At 38.8% G+C, this 26,940-nt stretch overlaps 1 long non-coding RNA gene across 1 annotated transcript; it reads left to right on the forward strand.

The window, feature by feature from the left end:
• Window positions 1–12,829: 12,829 nt before the first annotated feature.
• LOC308495713 lies at window positions 12,830–25,944 on the forward strand. Its single transcript, XR_013993036.1, has 3 exons — window positions 12,830–12,939; window positions 14,222–14,276; window positions 25,306–25,944. It is a non-coding gene; the product is annotated as an uncharacterized lncRNA (long non-coding RNA).
• The last annotated feature ends 996 nt before the right edge of the window (window positions 25,945–26,940 follow it).

Genomic DNA, 26,940 nt, shown 5'->3' on the forward strand with positions numbered 1-26,940 from the left:
GGTTATCCCAGGTCGTCGGCACAGTAGATTTGCAAAGTAGCTGTGCTGTTCGGCCGTTTTTATTCATTAGAGGAGTGTGGTTCCAGGAGGTGGATTAATTGACCCTTGGTTCCATAGTTACCAAGTGGCTGACCCGTGATGTGACCTTCAGCCTGCTTGGCTTCCCAAGTCCGTTCTCTTGTCCCTCAGCCTGTACTGAGAAGTGCCTGGACAGGTCTGGATTCAAGATTCAGGTGCACGTCAGGTGGCCTCAGAGAGTCCCGTTTAGTGATGCCTTAGTGGTGATTTAGAAGTTTCCTATCAAGCCCAGGTAGCCCAAGCTCTGTCTAAATGTACTTGACAGTTGCAGCAGTCACGAGAACCTTGTTTTCACCATCAGTGTTGAGGGCAGATGTCAGTTCGCTATGGCCACAGAACCACAGGTTTACATAAGCAAGACCTAATCAGATAAATGTTTTCAGGTATAATGCGACGTACACTTCTTGGGACGAATCGTCGTTCTGTAAGTGAAGATCATCTCTGTATAGACTGTTGTGCTAATTCAGCACAAATTGAGAGGATATTTCTAATTGATTTCTCTACTTACTGACTCCTCAGCCTGTGTTTTCCTTCTGGCTAATACCTTTACCTTGTTCTAGGAAGTTTTTTCTCTTTTTCCAGAGTCTTTCTTCTTTCTTCCATGACTTTTCTTGATTTTTTACCTTTTTCTCTGCTTTACTCGGGGTAGTTTTGTTGCTGTTGTTGTGTTATTTTTTTTCCACTTCTGCCAGCTAAGTATTCTCCATTTTTCTTGACAGAATCAAAGGTACATAGAATTCCAGGTGTTGAAGGAATGTTATCAATTAATTATTGCAAACACCCCTAGTACTTCATGCTGCCATTAATGTTTTGGTCAAGTGGTTGATCACATGAGGAGTTTGAACTCCAAGAGATTGAAGTGACTTCTTTGACTACAGTGAGTGATGAAATGAGATTAAGTGTAGGTTTCTAAGCCCAGTACACTTCCTTCTTTATCATCCTTTGGGTGAGTGTTTTAATTATAAAAAGCTCTAGTGAATGCAATGGAAGAGGCTAAGAATGGAATTAGCAGGGGAATCCACGTTTCAAAGGAACAACACAGGTTGGGATAGGAATAAGGCTCTTAGAGCAGAGATTAGGGATCAGATGAGGGAAAAGAGATCAGAATGGTAGGGTATGACAAGGTAAAGAGAAATTACAGGAAGGAAGGACACAGGATGTTGGTAGTTGTCTAAAAAAGCAGATTAAAATAAGGGGCTCAAGGGCATCCTGCCTGAACAGGTTGCTGCTGTTTTGTTTGTTGAATTGGAGGAACCAGCAAAATTTAAGGTTTGTATGAAAACATATTAAACCTTTGAGCCTCTGGAAACATTCTCTTTATAGCAAGTAGGAATGTGGTATCTTCCACCTGCACCCGGAATTACAGAGGGGGTCCCCTCGAGTCCAAAGGCACTGGAGATTGCTGAACTACATAGATCTATGGCCCACGGCAGGTGTCTCGTCACCTCCACCTCTTTTCCCAACGGGCTGATGTCCTTCCCATGGAGATGGAGGGTTGGGCAGTGGGAGGACTGATTGTGAAAACAGTAATGGAGTTGGGTAGGTGGTAACATGCCTGTGTTGGGAGTGGATGACTGAGGCTCCATTTAGCTTGTTTTCCAGGAACAGCGAAATAGAGAACTCCTACTGTGGGTCATTTGAGCCCAACCTTGTTTCAGGAGTCTATGCCTTCGTAGGCTGAAGTTTTCAAGGTTGGAGATTGCCAGGAAGCTGTGCGGACAAGTGATCTGGGAGTGGGGAGGCTAACAACGTACATATTTGTTCTTTGACTTTTGTACATGTAAGTTGCAAACATTTCATGCATTTCAGGGACCTCACTGTAGTGTTTTTGAGTGAAAACAAGGAATGGGGTAAGTTTAGTAACTGCTTTCTATGTTAAAGAAGCAAGACTGCCGTTTGTGACCCACACAGATTAATCTTTGAACCAGGGACAGACCGTGGAGAAGGGTCAGTGTATCATTCTACCTTGATTTAGCTCATTGCTTTTGTCCCAGTTCAGGTTCCTATTGTCAGCTATTAATTGCATTTTCATTTCAGCCTTTAGGACTTTTGGTGAAAACAAGGTACTCTCAGGTGTTGCCAACATGTTTGCTGTCATTCTTTGTTATGGAAACTTAGAGTGTATCTTCATTAAATATTGCACGAGTTGGGAGTGGTGAAGGCAGCAATAGATAACTGATAGCTTTTCTAGAACATCGTCTAAATTTTAATCATATCAAGAAACTTCATTTCATATGCAGATAGCTGAATTGCACTCCTTTTGTTGTTGTTGTTGCTGCCTTTGTAAAGAAATGAACTCACTTGTGTCTGTTGTGTATCTTTCCCCGGAAGTCTTTCCTGGAAACCTGGCAGTGATGATTTATGGTGTACGTCAGACGATGGACTCTTCGATGTTGGTACCAAGGTAAAAGGCTCCTGTGTGAAATTAACTGTTGTGCTCTTAATTTAGTTTTGTGTAGCGCCGAGTTGTAAAATTTAGTAGTGCTCCACCTATCATTGTTTTATGTTTTTTATGGAAAATTGGTCAGCGTGAACCATTTTATAACATATGACCATTTGACACTTCATTGTTTTGTTGTTGTTCTTTTAACTTTAGTAAGTATCGAAAATGGGAGCTGAGAAAAGAAGGGTCTGGGAAATGTATAGTGATAGTAAAATTCTATAGGGAGTTTTCCCACAGTGACGGAGATATGCAATTTGGTTAAAGGTAAGGATTCTTAATGTGACTTTTACGTTATACCAGCATGACTTTTATCATACTCGTGCCGAAATGAAATCTTTAATGGATTCAGGTACTCATTGTAACAGTCATGAATTCTTCCTGATACCTTTCAGTTTTAAAACTATATAGCATATGACATATAGTTTTATTTTTTTAAGCTTTGTATGTTGGTATGGTATACTTGTTAGGAGGGAGTGTTTTCTCCATTATTTTTTCACTTACATCCCGTGGACATTCCATATTATTTTATATTAGTTTCCGGTATACCAGGTTCATCATTTAGACTTAAAATACTAGTAGAAGTTTTGAAAGTTTAGAATTCATGTTCTCCATCTCAAAACCCATATTACAAAGGGATTCCACTATGTTCTAAATCATTGCATTGTGAATATATTTAAATGTCTTTATCTAATTGAAGAGTATATGTTTTGTATAAAATAATAACCAATTTGAAAAGCAGAGGTTCTTTTTTTTTTCAAGTTTAGTGTTTTAATGGCGTGTTTGATTACATGGTTTTTGATGCGTGGGCCCCTGCGTCCGTATAAGCAAGAGCGACACAGATTTTCATTTAACTGATATGCTGAAATACTCCATAGTCAAATCAACACTTGTTCTGTACCTATTCTGTAACAAGCATGATCTGATTTAATCCTCAGAATAGCCTTGTCAAGAAAGGGAATCCTCATGTTCAGAGATAAGGAAATGGAGTCCAAGGCAATCTAGGCAGCATGTCTTGCAGTAGCCAGGGAGAAGTTTGAGGGTTTGATGCAAAATCCACTTGGCTCCAAAGCTGATGATGCTCTTAGCTGCTCCCTATAAAAACATGTCCATGAGATTTTATGCCCATTGACCATGATGCATTGACCAAAGTAAAGAAAGGATCTGTGTCTGCAGAAGACAGGATCCTTTCTTTACTCTGGTGAAAAGCAGAGATTCTTAAAAACTACATAATAAAGTATCAAATTTCAGAAAGTTTTTAGTTTTAAATGTAAAATTTTTCATTTCTGTTACAGTTGACATTCAATGATGTCAGCCTCAGGTGTACAGCATAGTGGTTAGGCATTTATATAATGTGTAAAGTGGTACCCTGATTAGTGTGGTATACCTGACACCATACTTAGTTATTACAGTGTTATTTACTATATCTTCGTGCTATACTTGACATCTACATGACTATTTTATAACTGCCAATTTGTACTTCTTAACCCTTTAACCTTTTCAATTTGTTCCCCAATACTCTTCCCTCTGGGCAACGATCAGTTAGTTCTCTGCACCTATGAGTTTGTTTCTTTTTACTGTGTTCATTTATTTTTTTTTACATATCACCAATAGGTGAAATCATGTGGTATTTGCCTTTCTCTATCTGACTTTTTTCACTTCGAATAATACCCTCTAGGTCCACGCACATTGTCGCAAATGGTAAGATTTTGTTCTTTGTTTACAGCCAAGTAGTATGTTGTTGTGTATATGTACCACTTCTTCTTTATCCACTACGATGGATACTTCAGTTATTTCTTTATCTGGAGTATTGTAAATAATGTAAATAGAACCATACAGATGCATACATGTTTCAAATCAGTGTTTGGGATTTCTGCGGAGAAAAACCCAGAAGTGGGATTGCTATGCCACCTGGTAGTTCTATTTTCAAATTTTTGAGGAGCTTCCATATTGTTTTCCCTATAGAAAAGGTGTGGGCATCCTTATCAGTTGCTGCTGAGACGTACCTTGGATACTAATCTCTGGTTTATAGCTGATATTTAATATGTTTGATACTAACAATCTTAAGTGGATATTAATAATACTTTAATTATAAGAACCTTACATTGTTACAATATGAAGTCTGTATCATATGTATCACAATTGTTTTATGTTACTTACCTAAGATTATAATTTAATTAGTATGCTTTCAAACTCTTATACTGGAACAAATAGGAGAGGATCATAATTTATAGATTTGTTTCAGTGGCTTTACCCTGCCTCTCACGGTCATATAAATTGTATGCTCAATCCAGGAGGTGGTATTTGCATTGTAGTCCATACTCATTATGGACTACACTGAGTGTACATAGGAACGTATACATGATTACAAGCAGAGAAAATGTACTGTTGGCTCTTGGAATTGGTAAAAGGATTTTAGTACTGGGGTTATATTCTGGGCTTAATGCTCCCCATTTTTTGACATTGCTGATAGTTTGATGAATGATTTCAGTGTAACTGGTGTAAGAGACCACTTCCATTCGCATCCCATCTGTGTAAAATATCAAATTTTATTAGAACCTAAAATACAGCAACAATAATGCTAACTGCAAACCCTTTGATTTTACTGTGTGCCATGTCCTTTTCTATTACATATGTTCCCTAATTTAATCTTCCCAATATCCCAGTGAGGTAGATGCCACTATTGTCTCATTTTATACATGAAGAAGCTGAGACCCCAAAAATTTAAGTATTTTGCTCAAGGTCACCCAGCTAATAACTGGTGGACTTGGGATAAAAACCCAGGCATTTTGGCTCTTATTTAGTTACTGCCCCTCAAACTATTCCATGACTATCTGACTGCCCCCAAGAGTAGCCTGTTAACTTTCATAATCACTGGACTAGCCTGGTAATTCACGTATGTGAATATTTAAAATTAGAGTTGATGGGATGCTTGGAATACAGTATGTTTGATTTCTTGGGTCATTTGTACCACAAGTATGATAATTGTGAGAACTCATTCAAGAAAAAGTGCTCCATACCTCGTTGCTGAATATCACTGCGGTCACAAAGCTCCCTTTGGGAAACTCTGCACCAATGCCACCGCCTAGTTCACAGTTCAAAGCACATTGGAACTCTTTTTCTGGAATGGCCATCATTGCTGTCATCATATTACCCTTGATGTCCTGAATGTCATCAAATAGTCTTCCTTTCCATATTTTCTTTATCTTTGGATAATGACATATTTAGTCACTGGGGACCAGATCAGGTGAGTAGGGAGGGTGTTGCAATACAGTTATTTGTTTACAGGCTAAAAACTCCCTCAGACACAGTGCCCTGTGAGCTGGTGCATTGTCGTGATGCAAGAGCAATGAGTCGTTGGCTAAAAGTTCAGGTCATCTTAACTTTTTCACACAATCTTTTAAGCAATTCCAAAGAGTAAACTTGGTTAACTGTGGGTCCAGTTGGTAGAAATTCATAATGAAAAGTCCCTCACATATATATAAAAAAAGGGGAGCAACATCATTGCAACAAGTTTGCGAACTTAATTGTCAGATGTCATAGATCATCAGTAAACATAACTTTTTCTTTATTTTAGCTGCAAGAAGCAGGAGCTCAACATCCAGAGGATGCACGATGCACTGAGAAGATGCAAGATCACGTGCAAAAGTATAAGTTAAAGCAGCACAGAAAATAACTTGAGTATTTATAAAGCAGATGTGTAGTGTAGTATGACCATTAGATCAGTTATAACATTAAACACGTGAGTGTGAAGCTGGGTCAAAATGGCAGCTTTGAGCTACCTTGAAAAGAATAATTTGTGTACATTATCTCTAATTTTGCATATTATGCAAAATTCACAACTAGAAAAATAGCACAATTGCCAAATCATGCGCTTTTCAAATTGTAAGATTTTATGTAGTTGCACAATAGATATTTGTTCAGTGATTATGTGGTATGCTTTAAAGTCAATGTGTGAGAATAATTATGTCAAAATATTCACTTTAGGCTTGCAGCTAAAAATACTGACCTAATACTGACAATTCAAAAGCTAGTGGGCATAATCGAACAGCTTCTCAGGCACCTGTCAGGTACAAGTTTGGTAAGTGAATCTCTTCATTTCTGTCATACTGCAAAGGAATTTCTATGTCTGTCATAGTACCATATAAGGATATTTTAGACAATAAGAACAGTCTCATTAATAAAAGTACTGTATTCATGTTGATACTACTTGCTGGGAGTAACGTAATTCCTCTCCACAGAGAAAGAAATCTCAGTTCATAAAATTAATGATTTTTGTAGTAAGATTTTTATAGAAAAAGATTGTGATAGTCTAAAGGCAACATTTGATATACACCATGTTTCATTTATCCTTTCGTGTGTCCAACATTTGGGTTTTTCCAACTGTTGGCTGTTGCTATTTATGCTGCCACAAACATTGGACTACAAATATCTGTTTGAGTCCAGGCATTTGAGTAATGATTTGATCCAGAATTCTAAATTTCCCTTGAAATCTAAACCCTTTAGTGAGATTTGGAGAATGAATTACTTTTAATGTTCTAATTTGTTTTCTTCATCATTAACGCATTCTGGGTCATTAGGCAAATGTTTCCTGAAAAGAATATACTTTTCTCTTTGTTGGATTTTGAAAAAGAAAAGAGATGCCAGTGTAAAAGTAGAAATGAATGCCCAATCAAGTCCTTACATAGTAACATAGTGCTTCTAGCTTTGCAAGTTTAGAAACTAATCTTTTTCCATTCACTTGAGTTAATCATACGCCTTTAAAGATTTAACAGTTTGATGTCAGAAAAGATTGATGTGTCATCCAGGATGACAATTTCCTGATGGACAGTGAAAACCGTGTCACTATCTTTCCTAAGCAGAACAACATTCCTCTGCCATCCTCCTGTCCTATGTAGGAGAGGCTCCCTAGGATTTCCCATCATAAGATCGCATTGTGACCCCTGAGGTGGACCAATGACATAGATGTACCTTCCAGCTGGTGTCTTTCAGTCACAGTAGCCAGGTCTAAGCAATTTCATTAGACAGTCATGCCCATCAAGGGAAACAGAAGATTGTTCTGATGGTCCTTCTTGTGGCCAAAGAAACTTTGAAAAAAAATTTTTGTCTAGACTTCTTGTCAATTAAGTCACATTATGTTGCTAACATACTTTTCATATGAGTGACATGATAATGTGTTGATAAGGAGTCTTACATGAATGTGAGTTCCATGAGTTGTCACATCACAGCTTTATAGAGAAATCTATTATATTAAGGTATCAAAAATTGAAAAATTGGGGATTTGTGGTCAAGATAGCAGAGTAGGTAAATGCCATGCTTGCCTCCTCTCACGACCACATCAAAATTACAACTAAACTACAGAACAATCATCACTGAGCATCACCTGAAGTCTAGCTCAACCAAAGTCGACCTACCTCTAGGGACATACAGAAGAAGTCACCTCGAGACTGGTAGGAGGAGCAGAAAAAACAGAACGAGCTGATGCCAGACCCTTGTGCGACTGTCAGAAGTCTAGAGGGATAGCTTGCTTGTCGAGGTCCACTAGGGGTGTGAGAGGTCCCAGCTCCACACCAGGCATCCTAGCCCAGGATTCCAATGCTAGAGAGAGATGTCCCCATAGCTTCTGGCTGTGGAAACCACTGGTCATTCTGGTTGGGTGAGATGAAAAGGGTGGCTAGAGTCCCAGTTGATTCTTTTATAGGGCTTGGAATGGGCTTACTAACTGACAGATTCATTTGCCCTGAACTCTAACACTGGGCAGTAGTTCAGGGATATAAGGGGAGGAACTAAGCTTTTTGCCTTTAGGGTGATGGCTGGAGGGGAGCTTCTTCCCACACAGAGGTCCTTGTAGAATCCATTGTTTCTGTACTGATCCATCACCTGCTGCAGTGTGAGACATAGATGGCCTCCATCTCTTGAGTCTACATCAACCTGGCTAACACTGTCCACCCCACCCTGGTGATTCCCTGAGAACCTGCCCCACCTAACTTGAGAGCCAACCCAAGCTTCTTTCAGTGACTTTTCCAAAAAAAAAAACATCCTGTCTTGGCTCATGCTGCAGACTTGCCTAAAATCTCTCAAAGGTTCACAAAACCTAAACAAGCGTTATGTGGCCTCAGCTGTCCTTTACTTCTTGCTGTGTAGACCCAAGATGGCACTAATGGAAGCTGTCTTTGGTTCATAACTGGAACTCTTGAGGCACCTCCAAAGCCGGTGCAGGTGGCAGCCATCTGCATCCTGCTTTGTGGTCAAGCTAGGTGGCCCTCTGCAGGACATAGGCTGCGGCTGAACTAGGCCTGGGGGTGGGCCACTTCTAGGAGTCCCTAGGGCTGACATACCTGGTGGCCATCTTTGGACAGAGCAGGAGCATCACCGCTCTGGTGCCTCCCAGAAAGACACAACCAAAGTGTACACAGGGCAGACACCAGTGCCCTGCTAAAGCAAATCCTGCTCTATAGGGGCAGCCCCTGCAAAAACAGCTCCTCCACTGTAGTCGTGGTCAGTCCTCACAACCACACAGTCTGAGGATCAATGCCTCCCATTGGCATCCAAACAGCAGCCAAGGCTGCACTACAACAGGAGAGCACAGAGAACTCACACAAGGGGCAGAGCTGCAGCGCCTGGCTCTGGGTAACAAGGAGGCTGTGCCACACGGCCCCACAGGACACCTACTATATAAGGCCACTCAAATAGGCCTGGGAGACACAGCAGTCCTACCTCATACACAGAAACATTCAGAAGGAGGGAGCCAAAATGGGGAGTCAAAGAAACATGCCAACTAAAAGAACAGAAGAAACCTCCAGAAAAATACTGAGCAAGATAGAGACAAGCAATCTATCAGATGCAGAGTTCAAAACACTGGTTATTAGGATGCTCAGGGACCTCAAGAAGAACTTCCACTAAGACATAGGAAACATAAAAATGAAGACAGAAAACATAAAAATGAACCAGTCATAAGTAAAGAATAAAATAACTGAAAAAGCGAATGTCTTAGAGGGAATGAAAACTGACTAGATGAAGCAGAGAATCGAATGAGTGATTTAGAAGATACGGTAGCAGAGAATACCCAGTCAGAACAGCAAAAAGAATCCAAAATATGAGGACAGTTTAAGGGACCTCTGAGAATGTCAAGCATACCAACATTATCATATGGGGTACTACGAGAAGAAGAAATGAAGGAATTCGAAATGTACTTGATAATGACTGAGAACTTCCCTAACTTGGTAAAGGAAATGGACATATAAGCCCAGAATTTCAAAGAAGATGAGCCCAAACAGGCCCATACCAAGATACGTCATAATTAAATGCCAAAGTTTATAGGCAAATAAAGACTTTTTAAAACAGCAAGAAAAAAGCGGTTAGTAACCTGTAAAGGAGCACCCATAAGACTAGCAGGTGATTTCTCAAGAGCAACTTTGTAGGCCAGAAGGGATTGGCACAAAATATTCAAAGTGATGAAAGACATGCCTACAACTAAGATTTCTTTACCCAGCAAAGCTATAATTTAGTATCATAGGACAGATCAAGAGCTTTCTGGAGGAAAAAAAAAAAAAACTGAAGGAGTTCATCAGTACCAAACCAGTATTACAAGGAATAGTAGAGGGACTTCTTTAAAAGGAACAAAAAAGGAAGAACAAAAATATCAATCATAAAATAGCAGTAACTACATATCTATGCACAATTACTTTATGTGTAAATAGATTAAATTCTCCAATCAAAACACAGGGTGGCTGAAAGGATAAGAAAATAAGATCCTTACATATGCTCCCTACAACAGACTTGCTTCAGATCAAAAGACACAGAGACTGAAATTAAAGGGATATTTCATGAAAACAAAATAAAATTTAAAAAGCTGTGGGAGCAATACTTGTATCACACAATATAGACTTTTAAACAAAGGCTATCACAAGAGTTGAAGAATGACCCAGATATCCCACTTCAGAGAATTTATCCAAAGAAACCGAAAAATGCCAATTCGAAGCGATGTGTACATCAATATGTTCACTGCAGGATTCTTTACAATGGCCAAGATGGGCATGCAGCCTATCAATGGATGAATGGATAAAGAAGAGATGATACATGTATGCAATGGAATATTGCTTGGCCACAGAAGGAAATGGGCTCTGGCCATCTGTGGCGGTGTGGATGGACCTGGAGGGTACAGTGCTGAGTGGAGTGTGTCAGACCGAGAAAGATGCACTGTGATTGTGCTTCTAAGTGGGATTGAAGAAGAGAACAAACAAACAGAAAAAAGTTCATACATACAAAGGACATTTTGTTGGTTGCCAGCTGGGGGTTAAAAGGGGAGAGATTAAAAAGTACAAATTGGTCGTTACAAAGTAGTCATGGGGATCCAGGGTTTAGTATAAGGCATGTATTAATGATATTGCAATAACAACACATGGCATCAGATGAGTACTAGGTAATTTAGGGTGATAGGTGGGAGAGGAGTTAGGAGCAGGGTGGAAAAGGTGAAGGGGTTAAAAAGTACAAATTGGTAGTTACTAAATAGTCACGGGGATGTAATGTAAAGCATGGGGAATATAGTTAATACTATGACAATAACTATGTATAGTGCCAGGTGGGTACTGGATGAGTCAGGGGAATCACTTTGTTAAATTACTTACATTCTAACCACTATGCTGTACACCTAAAATTAATATAAAATAATATTGAATGTCAAAAAATTGAAAAATTTGTAAAAACACCCAAAACTGATTAAGCTTATACCAAAATAATGAGGGACGATAGGTTCCTAGGGGAAGTAATTAGGATCTCAACAAAATTATCAGCCACCATAAGGTCTACCCTGTAAATCAAAAGTTTAATTACGACAGGTTTCAACGAATTCGATCAATAGCCCCCCAGGTGAGAGAGTACCTGGAGTAAGACATTTGATTCACACAATGTGAGAGGAAGCATCTGGACTGGGAAGAAAGGATAGCTCCAACTGACTTAAGCTGTCAAACAAGATGGTGGAGTGTACTTGCGAAAGGAATTTCAGAACACTTCCATAGGTCAGGTCAGGTCCCAAGGAATAGGAAGTTATTCAATAGAGCAAACAAAAATGGAAAGGCGAATAGTAGATAATGTGAACCTTATGAAAAAACTTATGCATTCTGAGAGAAAAATAGGACAAAGTATGCTGGTCAACATCCTAAGGGTGAGGAGCTGCCAAGAACTGAAAATAACGCTATGTTCGTAGTAACAGTGATAAGAATCCCCATGAAATGTACCAGATGAGCTGATCCACAGCAAGTCATGGTGTATGAGTGTGTGGTTGAGGGACACTGTCTATGAGGAGCTCCAGGGGAAAAAGGAAAGTACAGATGACCTCAGTAAAGGGGTCAAGGCTGCCACTGTAGATGAGGGAATGTGGTTTGAAGCACTGGGATGTAAGGAACTGAGAGCATTTAAAAAGAGGAATAGAAAAGGGTCAAGGCCTGACCACCAGGACTGCTGTTCAGAGATGAGTTGGGCTAGGAAGACTATAGAAAGGGTGTGGGCATCCTTATCAGTTGCTGCTGAGAAGTAAAGCAGGACAAGGACTAAAAGAGATGACCCTGAAAAATGTTTTCGCGCAATTATAAGGACAGAAAGTCAGGCTCTCATGTAAAAGAAGAGAATAAGTGGCGAAAATATGGACCTGGGGATGAGACCACACATTAAAGAGGGTTAGAGTCCAAGGAGAAAAACAAGATGACAGAAAAAGTTACAGGAATCAAGAAAAAGTTATGTGTTTATATAATATAGAGAAGATAAACTTTAGTTAAAGAGAAAAATATTTACTAGAAAAGCAGAAATTGAAACCTATGGAAGAACGCTTAACAGAGAATGAGTGTCTTCCTCTGATGCTCATATCAGATTATCACAATAATGTAAGGTGGACTGCACGGGAAGTTTTCAAAGATTATCGTAGAAAAATGTGATTCCATAAGCCCTGTAAAATTTTGAACTGTTGATGAAAATGTCTCTGGAGGCATTTCTACAAACTGAAATGTAAATAGAGCCACTATTTAAATCAGGTCTGTAACACTTAGTATTTTTACATGTAAAAACGTCTGTTTTTAAGAAAGTTTGGCAATTTAAATTCCAGGAAACCAATGATGACACTGTAAAATCAATTTCAGCTGTTTTAAGAAAAGTCATTGTTTTTGAAATCTGCCCTTACTGGCATCAGGTTTATAAACTACATTTTATACACCTGTCTACATATATTCCTCATGAACTCATGAGGAATAATGTTTTAAAGAAAGAAGAGTGAGTCTCTAGAATTTTAAAATTAACTTTCTTTAAAAATGTTTTTCAAAGTCTGAGGATGAAAAGGAACAATTAAAGTACTATGAGAAGTTAGAATCTCTGCAATATAATTTGAATCAACAAAAGAAGAAAAATGATGAATTAGAGACCGAGGTTACCAGGTAAGGTTTTAATATTTCAGATCATGTCAACCATTAATTACTATTTAATTATAATTCTTACTTTATGAAAACCTAAGTACAAATGTATTTCATACCTGTAATTTTCATAATTAAACAAGTTATCCTACTTACGAATTTACATCAGAAACTCACAGCATAGTCAAACTTGTGTGAATGCCAAAATATTATACCTACTCTTGAATGATTCCTAAAACTATAATGACCGTGTCTTTTGCATATACTGTCAACTGCACTCTTCCTGGTCTCCATTGAATCTTTATTTCTGCAGGATGTCTGTGCTCTCTTTGGTAATCTTTCCTTCTTTTTGTAGTGTTCTTCCCTTCAGCATTCTAACAGTTTAATGTCTAAAAACCTATCTGTGGTATTGTTTAACAACATCAGAATTGTTATTGATTTGGCTTCTATGTTCTTTCTACTTTTTTGTCAGTTATAAAATATGTCATACATACCAAACCATATGTATAACTTAAAAAAGAATGAGATGAGTAATCATCTCACTCAGATAATAATGGAATCTTTCCCAACGTCTGGGAATCCCGCACGTGGCTTGCTTTCTGTTTACTTGCTGCTTACTGAATGAAGTTTTTTCTCTGATTCTCCTCAGTGTTTTTTCTCCCATGTCACTGTCTTTCTCTGCATTGTTTTGTATTCTTCTCATTTTGTTAACTTTGTGCTAGCAAAGATCTCTTCGTAAAACAGACTCGAAGAGACTGTGACACATTATCTCTCCAATTTCCTTTCTTCTAAAGCCCTGCCCCTTTCCTTTCCCCTCCACTCAGACTTCAGATTTTTCTTTCCGGTTTCTCTTTCTATTTTGAATGATCTCTTGTTGGTACCTACTTTCTTTTCTTCTGGCAGACTGCGGTCAGTAGGCACCGAATGGTATTTTGGTGTCTTTTCAAAACATCCACATATATTATACTTTTCTTTTCACCTTGGATACTAATCTCTGGTTTATAGCTGATATTTAATATGTTTGATACTAACAATCTTAAGTGGATATTAATAATACTTTAATTATAAGAACCTTACATTGTTACAATATGAAGTCTGTATCATATGTATCACAATTGTTTTATGTTACTTACCTAAGGTTATAATTTTATTAGTATGCTTTCAAACTCTTATACTGGAACAAATAGGAGAGGATCATAATTTATAGATTTGTTTATTTTGTATGATAGACATATCATCTCTTTAAATAATTACTAAACATTTACTCTTAAAGAATTTGACTTACTCGTTTTCTACAATTCTGCAGACTGAAGACCCTCTTTCAGAATACAAGGATGCTACATGACAGTCAAAATGGAGAGGTTAGTTTCCTTGGAGACTTAGAACCCAATCAATCTGAAATGGCTATTCAGATGGCTAGGTTAAAACAGAAGGTACTTTGTAATCCGTTTGGGACCCAGAAATCACTTAATTTGGGGAAATAGAAACCACTCAATGCTTTGAGCAGTACAATATTGATTTCTCTCTTAATTTTACAGACTCAAGCAGTGAAAAAGATAGCTTATTTTCTATATCATTTTTCTATAAAAGGGCATACTGTTACCTCTCCTATGTCTCAACCCTGGCTAGTGATCTAAAGCCAAGAAGGACACCGTTGCATGACCCCAAAGCACTGGCTCCAATCTGCATTGAGATATAATGAACATAGCATGCAGTTCCATCATTTAAAGTATGCAGTGCAGTGACTTTTAGTGTATTCAAAGCTTTATGCAGTCATCATCACAGTCAGTTTTACAACATTTTCATCACCCTGGAAAGTATCTGTGTGCTGTTAGCCTTCACCGTGTGCCAGTCTGCCCTTCCCACTCTTCTTAGCCCTAGGGAACCACTAGTGAACTCTCTGCTCCATATTGTGGTTTTGATGTAGTTTTTTCTGATGACTAATGATGCTGAGCAATCTTTTCCCATGCTTATTATCCATTTGTATAACTTCTTTGAAAAACTGTTGTTTCAATTCCTTCGCCCTTTTAAAATTGCACTGTCTCTTTCTTGTTGAATTGTAAGAGTTCTTTATATATCCTGGATACAAATCGCTTATCAGATATAGGATTTTCAAATATTTCTCCCTTTCATTAGCTTGCCTTTTTAGTCTTTCAATGGTATCCTTTAAAGCACAGAAGCATTTTATTTTAATGGAGTCCAGTTAATCTATTTTTTTAAACACTCAATTACGAACTCTTTCATGAAGACGTATAACTATGCTTTCTTCTAAGCTTTTATAATTTTAGCTTTTACATTTTGAGATAATTTTTATATCTGGTATGATGTAGAGCTCTAATTTTTTCTTTTGCATGTGGATATCCAGTTGATCCAGTATCATTTGCTCAAAAGACTATTCACCTCCAATTGGATTTTTTAGCACCCTTGTCAAAAATCACTCGGCTCTACATATGAGGTTAATTTCCGGATCCTTAATTTTGATTCATTGATCTATAGATCTGTCCTTACGCCATTACCAAATCAAATGTTATGAGAACTCTTCCCCAGTCATCTTGCATATTACCAGATGCCTTATGGAATAATAAAATGTCAATGTAGGGGAATATCTTTAATTCCACTTCTGTGGAGATGTTTTGCTTCTGGATGGAGCCTGTGGCCCGCAGACCTTGGTGACCTTATGACATGATGGGATATTAGGCTTACAAAGTCGACTCATTCCTTTTGTTTTCTTCATTCAAAACATTAATCTTTAACCCAGTGCCTCCCTTTCACTCCCATTTCCATCAAATGTCGGTAATAGGATCTGATACTTGGTGGACAACTTTCTTCATTTTGTCTATCTCCTAATCCATAGCCTCTTCCATAGATTTCACTGTCTAGGAAGGAGAAGATGAAACCTGGACCATCTGCTTTCCTCTTTAGAAATCTCTCTAATCCATCATCTTGCAATTGAAAAGTAGATTCTGTTTGACCCGGTTCTTTTCTGAAACACTGGTGCCAATCTTGTTCTTGGCATAGATCCTACATTCTCAGAAACACATTGAGATGCATAGTTGTACCTTTAGCTTCATATATAATTAATGGAATAAATATTTCATCCCATCCAAAGAAAACATTTCAAGAGTACAGCTGTTCAACCTTTTATGATAAAAACCCTTAAGAAAGTGGGAATAGAGGGATCATATCTTAACATAATAAAGGCCATATATGACAAACCCACAGCTAACATCATACTCAATGGGGAAAAGCTAAAACCATTCCCCCTAAGATCAGGAACAAGACAAGGTTGCCCACTTTCTCCACTTCTATTCAACATAGTGCTGGAAGTTTTAGCCACAGCAATCAGACAAGAGAAAGAAATAAAAGGCATCCAAATTGGTAAGGAGGAAGTAAAATTATCATTATATGCAGATGATATGATACTATATATAGAGAAGCCTAAAGACTCCACCAAGAAACTATTAGAACTGATAGATGAATTTAGTAAAGTAGCAGGACATAAAATTAATATTCGGAAATCAGTTGCATTTGTATATACCAATGATAAAATAGCAGAAGGAGAAATTAAAAAAACAATTCCATTTACAATTGCTCCAAAGACTATAAAATATCTGGGAATAAATCTAACCAAAGATGTAAAGGATCTGTACTCAGAAAATTATACAACACTGAAGAAAGAAATGAAAGAAGACATAAATAGATGGAAACACATTCCATGTTCATGGATAGGAAGAATTAATATAGTTAAAATGTCCATACTGCCTAAGGCAATATACATATTCAACGCAATTCCTATCAAACTACCAACGACGTTTTTCACAGAAATAGAACATATAATCCTAAAATTTATATGGGACCATAAAAGACCCCGGATAGCCTCAGCAATCTTGAGAAATAAGAACAAAGTGGGAGGTATAACGATACCTGATTTCAAACTATACTACAAGGCTACAGTAATCAAAACAACATGGTACTGGCATAAAAATAGATACATAGATCAATGGAACAGAATAGAGAGTCCAGACGTAAATCCATGCCTATATGCCCATCTAATCTACGACAATGGAAGCAAGAATGTACGATGGGGTAAAGATAGTCTGTTCAATAAGTGGTGTTGGGAAACCTGGACGGACACATGCAAGAAAATGAAGCTGGACCACCTCCTTACACCATATACAAAAACAAATTCAAAATGGCTTAAAGACTTAAATGTAAGATCTGAAACCATAAAATATCTAGAAGAAAATATAGGAAGAAACTTCATGGACATTACCCGCAGTAAGATTTTCACTGATATATCCCCTCGCGCGAGCGAAGTAAGAGAAAAAATAAACATGTGGGATTACATCAAACTAAAAAGTTTTTTCACAGCAAAGGAAACCATCAATAAAACAAAAAGGGATCCTACTCTATGGGAAAAGATATTTGCCAATGATATATCTGATAAGGGATTAATATCACAAATCTATAAAAAACTTACTCAACTCAACTCCAAAAAAACAAACAACCCAATTAAAAAATGGGCAGAGGACTTGGGGAGACATTTCTCTAAAAAGGACATACAGAAGGCAAGAAGACATATGAAGAAATGCTCAACCTCACTAACCATCAGAGAAATGCAAATAAAAACCACAATGAGATACCACCTCACTCCAGTCAAAATGGCTATTATCAATAAATCAACAAACAACAAATGCTGGCGCGGATGTGGAGAAAAGGGAACGCTAGTGCACTGTTGGTGGGACTGCAGATTAGTGCAGCCACTATGGAAAACAGTATGGAGGTATCTCAGGAATCTGAAAATGGAACTACCCTATGATCCAGTAATTCCACTCCTAGGCATCTACCCGGAGAAATCCAAAACTCCAATTCAAAAATCTGTATGCACTCCTATGTTTATTGCAGCACTTTACACAATAGCCAAGATATGGAAACAACCAAAATGCCCATCGGTAGATGACTGGATTAAGAAGCTGTGGTACATTTATACAATGGAGTATTACGCAGCCATAAAGAAGAAAGAAATCTTATCATTTGCAGCAACATGGATGGATCTAGAGAACATTATGTTAAGTGAAATAAGTCAGAAAGAGAAAGACAAGTACCATATGATCTCACTTATATATGGAATCTAAAGAAAAGACTATGTGAATGAACTAATCAGAGTCAGTTTGGGGGACGCAGAGAAAAAACCGAGAGTGGTTAGATGGGTGTGTGGGAGGGGGTTGGGGATAAGGGGAAAGGTGAAGGGATTTGGAAGCAGCTGGTAACCACAAGATGGCCTCAGGGTTTTTCTTTTGAAAATTAATTTGGGGAAGGTATTCTATAATGTTGTAAAGATTTTGTTGGGTATCCGATGGACATGCGTCCTATTTGGGAGACCACCTCAGGGATACTGTGGATACCTGATCATGGCATTGTACATCAGAAGCTAAACATTAATGAATGCCAACTATAATTTTATATATATAATGTGATGGTTCAGTGTGAGGTCGGAGGGATAGTGGATGGGGGGAGGGGGGTTCACAGTATGAGGGATATAAATGATGAACGTCTAAGTATTACCTTGTTTTGTACACCTGAAACTAATAAATAAATTAATTAATAAAAAAAATAAAATAAAATAAAAAAAAAGAAACAAATAGAAACAAAAAAATAAATAAATAAATAAAAGTCAAGTGTGACTTTGTGTTTAGAATCAACATCCACTTTCTCTCAATCAACTATGAATATGTTTATGTTAGTATTCCTCCCTTCTATTATGGATTGCCAGATATTGATATAGGATACATCTACATGTAAGTTTCAAGAACTCTTCTGGAATGTGTTTGTCATTGATTGGCGTTACATTATTAGTTTGTTCGTAAGTTATACATTTATTATATATTTCCTTATTTTTATCTGTTGGATTTAGTAAAATGTGTTAATTTATATAAGACAAATTTAAAAAAGCTTTTAAAATAAGAAAACTTTTTTCATAATATTAAAGTATATTTGGATATCTTAAAAAAAAAATGTAACTAAAGTGATACATTTAAAATGCTTGAAAATTTGCCTTTAAATTTTATTTCAGATGTTAAATATCATTGCCTAATATATGCTTTGAGATGCTTTGGCTTCTTAATTGGTTTTAGTTGGAGATGATTCATAAAAATTTTAAAGTTTTGTGCATCCCAGTTTTTCTTCCCCTAAGCGTAAGTGAATGATGGCCGGCCAAACACCTAACCACAAATGGATGTTTATTATTAAATGAAACAGATATCATCCTTTTTAATAATTCGGCAAACTTATAATACTGCAGAAAGATTAGTCTCTGTTTTTATGGTTAAAGTTATCTTCTAACAAGAGAGTATATCCTTAATTTTTATTTTATTCGTAGCACTATCTATTTCAGTGTTTTAAAATGAGTTGCTTCACAGTTGTACATATTCTAAATAGGGACATTAAGCAAATAATTGAATTTTTAAAATGAAGTTCACTTATGTCTATATGTCTTGACAGCATTTGGGTAATTGATGAGTAAGGTGGCAGTGCTAGGGAGTCTTTAAATCACAACTCGTTTTCTTCGTGTGACCTGGTTGTTAAAAATACTCATTCTTGAGTTCTTGACCAGCAGGAGTTCTGTTCGGTTCTGTTTCATAGTTTCCATCTCTTTGATAAAGTTCTCCTCCGGGTCATTAATTTTACTCCTGAACTCATTGAACTGCCTTGTGAGCATTGTTATATCTCAGTGACATTCTTCATGCTGTTACTTTGTTTTGTTTTACCCTCCAAAATGTTTATTACATTTAAGCAACATGGAGAATACGGGAAGGAAAGCACAAATCATCTGCTCGGAACAATTGGTCTAATTTATATGTAGCATACAATATAGAAAATTAGTTTAAAACGGTTAGTAGAGGTCAAATTGAGGAGGGCTATAAGTGAGTTTGATTTTTTTTCTCTAGGCAGCAGTAGGTATAAAAAGGATAATGAAATAATAATTCTTTCATGGGGGAGTATATAATATGTGGCAGAGAGTCTTTTATCTCCTTTGTATTTGAAAAATTAAGTGAAGTATAATGTATGTCGTTAGTTTCAGGTGAACAAGCTTTTCCTGGTTCGTGCTAATCTTTGGCCCTAGAAGTAAATACTGTATGTCTTTTGACTATTGACATATAGTATTTTATATAATATAGTATATAATATACTGAGCTTCTTGCTGGGGCTACAGCTGAAAATAGCTCAGCCCTGTTTCTCTTTGGCCATGACTCGACTGTGTTGAACTGGGTTATTTTAAGCTGAGGGCCAGATTGCTGATTGACAGGTGTTATATATGTGCCTGAAAGTCATCAAGAAGTGCTATTGTTTTTTGTTTGTTTGTTTTACTGTGCAGAAACTAGTTCTGGGTGTCTTCTTTTTTTTCAGTGAATGAGTATTATTATTTTTAACTCTTTTTTTATTATTAGTTTCAGGTGTACAAAACAATGTAATAGTTACACATTTATAATTTGTATGCCTCACATAATGATGACCCCTCTCCCCTCATCAACGACCCCTCTGACATCACATACAGCCATTACATTTCTACTGCCTCTATCCCTCATGCTGTATTCTACTTCTTGTAAACATATATATACATACATGTATATGTGTGTGTGTGTATAACAATTGTAGTTAACATTAACATTCATTATTGTTCAGCTTCAGCTTCAGGTGTACAGTGCAGTTGTCAGGCATCTACATCATCTCTGAGGTGCTCTCCCTAATGAGACAAGTGTAATCAGATACCCTACAAAATCTTTACATTATTGATTACATTCACCAAATTGACTTTCGTATCCCCATGGCAATCTTGGGGTTATCGATTGTGCTTTGTAATCCCCTCACCTTCCCCCTTATCCACACCCCACCCCATCTAGCACCCTTCAGTTTTTCCTCTGTGTCTCTGAGACTGTTTCTGATTAGTTCACTCATTTATTGTTTTCTTTAGATTCCACATATAAGTGAGATCATAAGGTATTTGTCTTTCTCTGTCTGACTTATTTCACTTAACGTAATGTTCTCTAGGTCCATCCATATTGTTGCAAATGGTAAGATTTCCTTCTTCTTTATGGCTGCATAATATTCCATTGTATAAATGTACCACAGTTTCTTAATCCAGTCGTCTACCGATGGGCATTTTGATTGTTTCCATGTCTTGGCTATTGTGTATAGAGCTGCAATAAACATAGGGGTGCATACATTTTTTTGAATTAGAGTTTTGGATTTCTCCAGATCGATGCCTAGGAATGGAATTGCTGGGTCATAAGGTAGTTCCATTCTCAGATTTTTGAGATACCTCCATACTGTTTTCCATAGTGGCTGCACCAATCTGCAATCCCACCAACAGTGCACAAGGGTTCCCTTTTCTCCACATCCTCGCCAGCGCTTGTTGTTTGTTGATTTATTGATGATAACCATTTTGACTGGGGTAAGGTGGTATCTCATTGTGGTTTTTATTTGCATTTCTCTGATGGTTAGTGAGGTTGAGCATTTCTTCATATGTCTGTTTGCCATCTGTATGTCCTCTTTAGATAAATGTCTCTTCATGTCCTCTGCCCATTTTTTAATTGGTTTGATTGTTTTTTTGGAGCTGAGTTGAGTGAGTTTTTTAATAAAGTTTGGATATATCAATGGCAGATATCTTCTCCCATTCAGTAGGACCCTTTTTTGTTGTAATGATGGTTTCCTTTACTGTGAAAAAAATGTTTAGTTTGATGTAATCCCATATGTTTATTTTTTCTGTTACTTCCCTTGCCCAAGGGGATGTATCAGTAAAAATCTTACTCCGGGTAATATATGTAAAGTTGCTTCCTATATTGTCTTCTAGGAGTTTTATGGTATCAGATGTTACATTTAAGTATTTAACCCATTTTCAATTTATTCTTGTATATGGTGTAAGGAGGTGGTCCAGCTTCATCTTTTTGCATGTGTCTGTCCAGGTTTCCCAGCACCATTTATTGAAAAGACTGTCTTTACCTCACCGTAAATTCTTGCTTCCATTGTCGTAGATTAAATGGCCATATAGGCGTGGATTTATTTTTGTTCCGCTTGTGTGTTCACTGTTAACTTGTCTTCTGAGTCGCTGATTCAATTCTCTGACTCATCTAACCCACTGGTAATTCCTTCAAGCGTGTGCTTTATTTCACTTGTTGTATTCTTTAGTTCTAACTGGTTGTTCATTATGATTTCTCTATCCTTCTTTATGTCGTCACTAAGCTCTTTAAACATTCTTATCGTCGGTGTTCTGAACTCTGTCTCTGATAGATTGATTACCTCTATTTCATTTGGTTCCAATTCTGGAGGTTTCTTCTGTTCTTTTATTTGGGACATGTTTCTTTGTTTCCCCATTCTGGTTGACTCTCCATGTTTGCTTCGATGTATTAGGTAGATCCCCTAGGATTCTCGGTCTTTGCTTGGTTATCTTATGTAGTGTGTGTCCTTTACATCTGACTTGCACCACTTCCCTATTCTCCTGTGCGTGTGCTCCAAAGTTGACCCTGGTGTTGTGTATATTGTCCTGTGTAAAGTTGAACTTTCATTGCTTTTGGCTGGTCAGTAGGTGGGGTTGCTCCTAGGCTGCCTAGTTGTGAGACTTAGCTCTGCCCTCGGTGGATGATCTGCTGCGTGAGGGTTGACCACTCCAATTAGACTTGGCCTCTATGGGCTCTTGTGCCTGTAGAGAATTCCCTCTGGGTGTGTCACTTGTAGGTCAAACCCAATAATACTCTGGTTGGGTCTGGAGTTGGTGTCAGGAGGTGTTGAATCTTGTGACTCTTGGGCTGGGCCCTGGTGTAGGGCAATTTCAGAACAAAGCCAATCACCAAGCACAACAGCAACAACAAAGTCAAAACCAAATACACTCACGTGTGAAAACAACCAGTAACCCACACTCAACACAGGCAAAAATATCAAAGATACAAAAACAAAACAAAACAAAAAATGCAGCGCCAGTCTTGGCTTAAGCCCACCAAGTAATCTCCAGGCCGTCCTCTGCTGTACCAGAGAGTCCTCTGTGTATTGTTCAGGCAGAGCCGGTCACCTGGTGCCCAGAGTGACCCTGGGACGGCAGATGTAGATGAGTGGGGCTATCGGGTCTGGATGGTAGTTTCTACAAAGTCAGTGCAGTTTCTGCTCTTGCCTGCACATATGCGCACTGAGAGTAACACAACCAGCCCTGTGCCCAGGTCTCCTGAGTCTTAGGTCACTCCTTCCGTGTGTGTGTGCGTGCGTGCATGTGTACGTGTGTGGTGGGAGATTTCTGAGCTGCTGAAAGCCCAGAGCTGCGACTGCTGCCTACTGCTAACCCCTGGGCATGTCTCCACAGTTGTAATTGCCCTGCCCTGGGCAGGTCAGAGAAGGTGGGGACTGGGGATGGAGGAGTCTTCTCTCTCTCAGCCCAGCAGTGTCACACACTTCCCAGCTTCTTCCCTGGGTTGCAGTAGCTACAAACCGGGTCCTCCCAGATCCTGAGCACTATGGGTCCTCTGTAATCTGACACTACTCCTCAGATCAGGGGCCAGCGTGAGTCTCTGGAAGGGTGGGGGTAGGATTGGGAGAGTCGGGGGAGGGGCCCAGGTATGGTGTTTACTTCCTTTGTCCTACCTAGGGCCCAGCTGGAGGTCTCAGCTGAGGTGACTGCCTCAAACTCTGATATGCTGCTCTCTGGGCAGGGAGATGAGCTGTGGGACACAGGGAAAGAGCCCACCTCCTGGCTCCTGTGGTCTCTGTTCTGTCCTGGGACCACCTGCACCTCCGCAGCCATGGATGCGGGCCACGTCTCTCTTCCCACTTCCCCTGCTCGCCCAGTTTGCCCACCTTCAAGTCATCCTCCTACAAGTCTCTTAGCTGTTCTGTGTGATGAGCAGAGAGCATGACTGCTGTTTTGAAATCTCGGTCACAGAGATCACAATCTTCCGTAACTTTGACTTGGTTTCTGGAGAAGTGTCATCTTCTCTCAGTGTTAACCATGTCACCTTGCTTCTTCATGCTGCTGAGTGGCTTGTTCCTCTACAGGAGTACCAGGAAAAAATAACTAAAGAACTATACAAAGACGGTATGTTGCCAAAATGTATTAATTCAAGTTAGATATCATTGATTTCTGGAATAAAATGTAAATATTAAATGGCATCCCTTTTCATGTTCTGATAATAGATACTACATTAAATATTTTCTTGGCCTTAGCAAATAAAAAAGGTGAAAGCATAAATATTCATAGTGAAGACAATGACATATGAGTAATATCTCAGAGACTATGTATCTCTTTTTATTTCTGGCCTGTCCCCTTCCTTTCTTCTGCCATCCCTATGGAACTTTCCACCTGCACGTTGAAAACGGGGCTTCATCAACTTTTATGTTTTTGCCAGTGATATGAGGCCCAATAACCAGACTTATCTAGTGATACTTAAGCAATTACTGTTCATATATGGTGTTTCCCTGAAAATAAGACCTAACCGGAAAATAATACCTAATGTGTCTTTGGGAGCAAAAATGAATATAAGACCCGGTCTATTTTTGGGGAAATACGGTACCTCCTAGAAGGGCCAAGCTACCATATTTCCCCGAAAATAAGACCAGGTCTTTTATTAATTATAGCTCCAAAAGACGCATTAGGGCTTAATTTCCGGTTAGTCTTATTTTTGGAGGAAACACTGTAGCTGTCACCTGATGGGTGACATTTAAATCTCCAGTCATTTACTTTGTCATTAGTTTACCATGTATCCTCAGGAGAAACTCCACATTGCTTTGCATGGAATGAAAACACCCAAATCAATGTAGTTCTCACCAAACATCTCAGCCTATATCTTGCTACCAACCCTCGTTTGCCCCTTTGCTCTAGCATCTAGCTAAACCAGACTACTTCTCGTTCCGTAGTGTTCTCCCCCATGCTAGTCTTCGCATCTGCGGCTTCCCTCTCAATGGCATCCTCTGTCCTTGTCCTTCAGGCATCAACGTCCATGTCACCTCCACCAGAGAGCAGACAATCAATACTGGGATGTCCCTTCTGTGGGTCCCACTCGCGTCCTGTTGTGCATTTGTATGGTATAGGGGCCTCTGAATGGAAATTGCCTGTTCATCTGTTCCTTCAGCTTATAGTAGATGATGGGTCAGGGCTGGACCGTGTCATCTTCGTCTTGTAACTTCAGTGCTTGTCCTACGACCTTGTTTATAAATGAATGAAGGATGAGACAACCAGAAGCTCTGATACTTGGCCACAATAGCAGTCAAGTCAGTGTGCAGCCGTGGGCAAACTGTATTGAATATGATCTCCTGTTGTGAGCTGTGGCCTCATCTAGAGGTTTTCTCATTCTTCTTAACACTTATACTTAGTTGTATTTTAAAGAACATAATTCTGTTTTTTCTTTCCAGTTCCTGCTGAATTTGAATCTGAATGCAACCGAAAATTTCCTCCATCACCTATTAATGATCTACTTGAGAATATAAAACTAGAAATCGTCTACAATGTGAAAAAAAAGTATAAGCTCTAAAATATAAATAGTACAAGTGTATTTACTGGGCTGTTTAAACAACATGTTAATTGTATCCCAAAATATATAGCATGTGAAATCCATATTACAGGAAAATATTTTTGTATCATATGTTGTGGGGACAGAGCCCCAGAGAGCAGTTTCCAGGCTCTCGGCCTCACGTGGAGGGGTGCTGGCTCAGGTAGTAGATGGCCATCAACTGTGGTTGGATGGCCGTCAGCTGTGGCTAGTTGGCCGTCAGCTGTAACCAGTGAGCCACTGGCCACTAATATATCTGCTGTGGCTACACTAACTGTCGGTGCCTGCCGACGAGACGAACAGTCCCTGAAGTGGGGAGTGAGGATTGAGAAAAAAGAAGAGAGACAAAGATGGGATCGGGAGGGCAGGCAATTCTAAGTAGACTGCTGCAGTTCTAAGTAGAATGCCTCAGCCCAAGTTTATTTTTGCAGCTTATATACTCTGGGCATCAAAAAGTAACAGAACTGTCTGCAATCTAGTAGTTACAATAAAGGTAATACACAAGGGTGTGTTTTTTGGCCAGCTCCACACTTCCTGACCTAGTCTGGTTCTCTGTTCTCAGAGTAGCAAGTTTTGCCTTGCTGGGAGCACAAACCACTCAAGGAAGTCAAAGGTTCAACATTTCACAAAACAACACCTGCTAGCACTTCAGCATGGTTTCCCACAGGTCCCCCTTTTATATATAAAATTAACACAAGGGTTGCGCCTGGCTTAGGTGGTTGGTACAGATATGTCCATTTACCCGTCATAGGAGACCATCCCTCTAGCGAACGGTTCCTGTCTTAGGTTATGTACATTCTTACCAAATCCTTACCCATCTTTGGCTGCCGACCCATTGTAGGGGCTTTATACACGGGTGTCAGCGACACGGTGGACCTGGGCAGATAATCTCAACTCATGAACCTTTGTTTGGAGATCGATGTAGCCCTTGAGTATTACCTTTCTGAGCAACGGAGTAAAACATATGAATAGAAGAACACCAACAAACATTATTACAAAAGGCAGTAGCAAATGGAACAGAGCTAGAAAGGAGGGGAATTCTCCTCTGAGGTCCGAGTACCAAGGACCTGAAATGTTAACAGGTACCATAATGAAAGATGGTCGGTGGAGAACTACAGCTCTACTTTTGTCATTTGACCAATTGATGCTATTACTTAGGTTACACTGTATACAAGACACATTAAACTGGACCCCGTCAATATGGGTGATGTTAGAATTACCAATCATAAGCACATACGGAGCCTTGACACAAGCAGTGGTATTGCCTTCTACCTTGCCTCGTCCCTCGTCCATACTCATAGTCACTGTATCCATTGCTCCCACTAGTTTCCAAATATGTCTTGGGGGCCGGGAGGTATACCATAATCCCACAACCACTCCAGCCTTAGTCCCGTGTTGGACATCAGCACCTGTGTCATGGCCTCCGAACCATCTATAACAGCTTGATTAAACCCAGGGACACTATATTCCCAGGGTTCTTTATAACATTGTCTCCAAA

This window comes from Rhinolophus hipposideros, assembly GCF_964194185.1.
Source record: "Rhinolophus hipposideros genome assembly, contig: HAP1_SCAFFOLD_194, whole genome shotgun sequence".
NCBI lineage: Eukaryota > Metazoa > Chordata > Mammalia > Chiroptera > Rhinolophidae > Rhinolophus > Rhinolophus hipposideros.